We start from the raw sequence: 6,031 nt of genomic DNA on the forward strand, positions 1-6,031 counted from the left end.
CTCTCCACTGTCGCTACAAGCATGCTTAGTGTGAGGGATTGTATTTGAGTCAATGCAATCAACTGGTTTTCCTTAGATAGAAAATTTTGTATCAATTTTAACTGTATGATCTGGTTGAACTGTAAAGTACCTTGAGATGACTTGTGTTGTGAATTTGGCGCTATATAAATAAAGTGAATTGAATTGAAGTATTATACCTCATGAGTCCATGTGTAGCATAAGGTGGATGCTTAACTGTCCGTATCAGAAACTGACACGCCTCCATGCCTTGACCTTTATACATCTTGTCTCTGTATCCCAGGATTACACATAGCTCTCCTTTATCAGTCCGGCTCCAAGATTTGCCCATATCTTGTGTATTTTTAAAGACACGAAGGCTGTCCTGATTAGATGACCTCCGTACACACAGTGACATCCACCATGTGAAGGAATGCCTTCTGCTCTGTCTAACAAAGTAACAATGCACATGATGTATAAAGAATAAACCTGACATATTGCCACACTCCAGTCTAATAGGTGGTGGTAAATTAACATAATTAGTTTTCCAATCACAGTCAACATTCATTTAGAAGAAGAAATCATTCATTTAGAAGAAGTCCCAATGACTCCACCTGCCTAATTTATCACATTATGTGGAAAATAAATATCTTCCTTGAAAGATTTCGTACAACGCCTCCTCTTTTCAGTAACCTGTTTATTATTTATACTGAGTACACTGCTGTTTATTTTAATTTAATCTGGATAACTGTCTCTGTTATCCCAAATCTCACCAAGACAAATTCTTGCTATTGTATTCTTGTACAATGGCCATATCAATGACCTGCTGGCTGTTGGGTTCAATTAATTTGCTCTTCACCTTGTCTGGTGTACAGAGATGTCACTGCTGTAAACTTAATCCAAGTATGACTTTAAATGACATAAAGTGCAAAAAAGGTATGGCCCTTGTACATGGATCATATTTCGTTAATGATTTGATTCTAAACTTTTAAAAACTATACCTCCTGGTACTATGACTGCTGTAGAGCTTTTACTTTGATCTGAGAAAAGAGTTTGCACTCTGATCCAATTCATTCAGCTGACAACAAGGTTAGAGCTTTATAATTGCTTATTTTAAACTGATATGTGCATATTAAGATAATTTCTTGAATGTATATTTTATTAATTTGGTTTATTTATATAGATGTAATTCACAACAGGTCATCTCAGGTCACTTTACACAGGTAATTTAATCAGATCATCCAGTCAGAACCAATTGATTGCATCGACTCATTGACTCTTCAGCAATCCCTCACACCAATCATGCTTTTAGCAACAGTGGAGAGGAACATCTCTCTTTTAACAGAAAGAAACCTCTATCAGAACCAGAACCAGACTCAGTGCCATCTGCTGAGGCCGACTGGGGTTCAAGGAGACAGAAGCAGACAAAAAAAAGCATAGATACAAAAGGCAACTGTGAACCAGCTCCACAGGCGGCCCCGTCCAGGAAACACACAGCCAGGCAGATGAAGTGAAACTTTCTAATCTGCCAGATCAGTGAGTAAACTTCTGCAGAGATGTAAATGTCTCAGGGTCGTTGTGGGTTTCCTGTTTTACAGAGAAAAGAGGTAGAGGGCTAAGGCTAACATTCCTTACAGCTTTGTGTTCTCAGAAATTTGTGTCAACAATGAAGCAAATGCAGTTGTAAAAGTAACAAAGTCCATTTACTTGATTACTAATCAACTGCTGCTGTTTTTCTTTCTTTCAATGTAATTTCAAAATGGCAGATAGCAGCCCTTTGGACTGAGTCTGGATGCCACTGCTTTAGAGATTTAATGATGTTCTACAGATGTGAAAAACCCAGGGCAGATATTATTTGTTGTTTATAAATGTAATTTATGGGTTAGTTGTTGCTATGTGGCCAAGTTGTTCAGTAGCTGGAGTTCTCAAAGCAAAGATATAGGTTCTTAGATTTAACCTTAGACCTTTATTCAATAGTGAATTTGTAAGGAATATCAAGACTCTCCTGTTTTCTTTTTGATTTATTTTTAAACACGAAATAATAATCCAAGTAGCTTTCCTGTTTTGGCATTTTTATGCTGAATTTCTTCCCAGGTGGTGTAGAATCTGTAGCAGCTGGTTCTATGCTTCAACACATCAGGTAGTTTCTGAAAGATACAAGGTTCTTTAAAATTACTCTAAAAATCAGACAGCAATGTACTAATATTGCAATTTTTTATTTGTACCTTTGAATAATAAAGTATTTTTAAATGCATGTACTTAGTATTTTCAAAAGTGACTAATTTCATACATTACTTAAATAGATTGTTGACTAAGTTTTACTTGTAGTTGAGTAAGATTTGACTGTGAGTATCAGTACTTTTACTCAAATACTACTGTTGAGCATTTTTTCCACCACTGAGCAAATATTTCGTCAAATAAGGCTTAGTTTTGGAGCTGAATGTACAAAATATCTTGTTCAATAGTATTTACATGTTAAGCTTGGCAGAACTGACATTTATAGAAAGGTTTTAGGAAAGAAAATAGTCTGATATTGTGAGAGTGTTCTCATTCATTAGAATATTCTTAGACAGATTTTTTCACATAAAAGTAACATTATCTGGGGCTTGATTCTAATGACTCCATGTTCATTACCAAAACATAAACAATAGATAGGTTCAATAGACAGACTTTGCAGCTAAACTAGTGGAAGGCTTTTGCTGCCAGTGGAAATGCTATGAAAGAGAGGCAGATGTGCTAAAAAACATTGTTTTCTTCCACTGGGGTTTTATTAAAATGTACTTTTATCACTCATAACTTCTGCATCCAAATGACCTTGAGCTTGAAACGCCTGTTACCAGGTTCAAGATGGGGCATGTGTGTCTATCAAGAAACCCACAAACATCCCCTCATGCTTCTGCAAAGGTGTTTGTGCATGGAAACTGTAGATAAAAAGAAAACAAAACCAGACTGTAGATAAATGCAAAGCTGCTGACAACAATTTATCAACAATTATCTCAAGCGAGACAACACATTAGGACAAACTGGCTAGCAGAGGCAATGAGGGTAACAAAAGAGAAAGTCCAACTATATTTGTGTAATAATTTTATTAAAGGCAGATGAAATGGGCACAACTATGAGAATACCTTAACCAATTACTCAGATGTTACCACTTTTCTGGTAAAGTTCTCTTTCAATTATGATATATAATTATATATTTGTAAAGTCTTTGGGTCAGAATCCCTCACAGCACAGAATAAAAACCCAGATACTTTGATGTTTGACCCAGTTGACAAGCTGGGAGTTATTTGGTGGGGATATAAAATAAACATTTAATAACCTCCTCCTTTGTTGCTTTGATAGGTGTAAGTCATCAGCAATGCTGTGCTGGGATTTCAGCTCAGAGCTGTCAAAAGAGATACAGTCATTTCTCCTGCACCACCTGTGCTGTGATGACCAGCTAAGTTGTTGAGCATCACCGAGTGTCCATGAGGAAGAGATAAAAAGCTTTATTTCTCTGTGGTTTTAAAAGAGCTGCAGGGGTTGGGTGTCACATCAGAGGGGCGGACTATGTCAAAACAGATCTGGAATCTGGTGCTCTCTGATATGAGAGTTGTAGTCCTGAATGGGGGATTGTAGTTCTAAACCAGGAAGTTGTAATTAATTACATATCCTAACAACTGTTAGGATGCAACCACAGCAAGTTGATTTTTTTTAGGTTAAAGCTGAAATAATACGTCAACTACTTGTACCACTACAAGTACCAGCTGAGTTGTAAAGGACGTGGGATGCAGAGCAGACGAGCAAGGAGATGAGAGAGGAACAAGAACTTTAAGCCATCTTTTCAATCAGTCATTATGGGCAATATGAGATCTTTAGGAAAAAAGTTACAAGAACTCCAAGTCCTAGAATGCACCCAGCCAGAATATCATATACTAAAATGTGCCTACAGAATTATATCTCTGATCTCTCTGCCAGGCTTTCAAACAATTCAAGCAGACATACATTTAAAGAAGACTGGAAAATTCAAAGGGGGTGGATTGACAGTGTTTGTGAACAACAGATGGTATCATCCAGGACATGTTACTGTAAAGATTTGTCACTGAATCCAAAATATTGAACCATTGGCAGTTGGTTTTCTCCCATATTATTTGCTCAGAGAGTTTAGGAATGTTCTGTTAGTGACCATTTACTTTCCTCCTTCTGCCATTGCTGACACAGCATGTGATTAAATCAGTCCCATTGTTGCTAAGCTACAGACACAACAGCCTAATGGATTTGTGCCAATGTTACACTGCCAAAGTTCCAATAGTTTGTAAGCTCCTGCACCAGACGAAATAAAATTTTGGGCTTGTTTTATGCAAATGTCAAGGACTCCTACGTGTCTGAAGTAAGACCTCCTGTTAGGATTCCTGTCTGTATGGTTTGTGTTTTTGTGTTTGTCTCCCTTCCAGGAGGCGCCTGGTTCTGGTTACCTGAGTCCTAACTGAGTTATTTTGTCTGCCTCACGGCAGGAACTCATCCTGCAAACTGGATGTTTTCGCACCTTCTCTCCCTGAAAGGGTCATCTGAGCTTCAAACTGAGCTGGGGATTCAAACCGGAGGTTTGGATCTACTTTCCTCAAAGGGATTGTTTGAGCTTTACACTGAGCAAGGGAATCATCTCCACAACAACCCGTTCATGTACTGCAGGAAATCCAAGTGGCAGTCAGTTTCTCCGTTCACCTACAAACAACCACATTCTGGGTAAACCCTGTCCGCCCTCCACCAAATGAGACAAACACAGTGTCTTCCCCTCACTTTCCAGTTCCTATGGAGCAGTGTTCAGAGCAATACTAGATTCTGCATTATCTCATCAATAAACCTGTTAAACCTTTTCCCTGGTCTGTCTGGATTGGTTTCTCTGCATGTGGGTCCGAGCTCTTGATAAAATCATGACACCTCTTTTGAAAATTATATCACAATCTTGTTTTTCTCTGCTTAGAGTACAAGAAAAGTATCTATAAGAAGATGGTCACAGGAGGCTAAAGAGGCCTGCAAGCATGTTTTGAAGCGACGGACTGGGATGCACTGTGTGTCCCTCATAGAGTGGACATCAGTGACTGAGTGTGTGACTAAATACATAAATACATACATCTATATAGATAGCACCATCCCTGCCAGAACAATCAAATGCTTCCCAAATAATAACCCATGGATCACAATTGATCTGGGAAATTATGTGGAGTATACAGAGGCAACTTAAGGTCAAGATCATAGAAAGCAAGGAGGCAAACAGAGAGAGGCTGGAAAACAAGCTCCATCAGAGCAATATCCAAGGTGCGTGGTCAAGGATGAAGATCACAGGCTTCAGGCAGAAGGATGATCGAACAGATGGAAGTCTGGACATTGACAATAAACTGAAACCATTCTTCAACAGGTTCAGTTCAGGAACAAGCTCAGCATCTTTCTCTCCTGCCCACAGTCACATGGACATCCTGCCCTCCTCTGCCATTCACTCTGCGGCTTCCATTAGTTGTTCTCAGCCAGATCAGAAGATGGTGCCGCTGGCGCTGTGTTGAGTTTGAGACCGACTGCCACTCTGGATCTCTGAGCAAGAACCCTAACCCCCAATTTCTCCCCAGATGCCCCATGATGACAGTCTAGTGCTCCCCAAGGGTTAGGGTTAAATGTGTAATGTTTCTGGCCTGTCAACTGGTATTTGTGATTTCATTCATTCATTCCGTAATTTTCTCTGGTCCCCTCCCTGATCTGACCAGTGATGACGTGTTTAGCCGCATGTCGTCATTCAACCGCTGGTTGTCTAGGTGGTGTCCTGAAAACAACGTGGGCTACATTAATAATTGGCAATCCTTTTGGGGAAAGCCTGGTCTGATTCGGAGAGACGGCATTCATCCCACTTTGGATAGTGCAGCTCTTCTTTCTAGGAATCTGCACACATTTATTAGTCCTCCAAAACCCTGACCCCCCAGGGTGCAGACCAGGAAGCTGAGTTGTAGTTTAACAGACCTCTCTGCAGCTTCTCTACTGTTACCCACTCTTTACTCCATCCAGA

Source organism: Cyprinodon variegatus, unplaced genomic scaffold, assembly GCF_000732505.1.
Source record: "Cyprinodon variegatus isolate N-32 unplaced genomic scaffold, C_variegatus-1.0 Scaffold1822, whole genome shotgun sequence".
NCBI classification, from domain to species: Eukaryota; Metazoa; Chordata; class Actinopteri; order Cyprinodontiformes; family Cyprinodontidae; genus Cyprinodon; species Cyprinodon variegatus.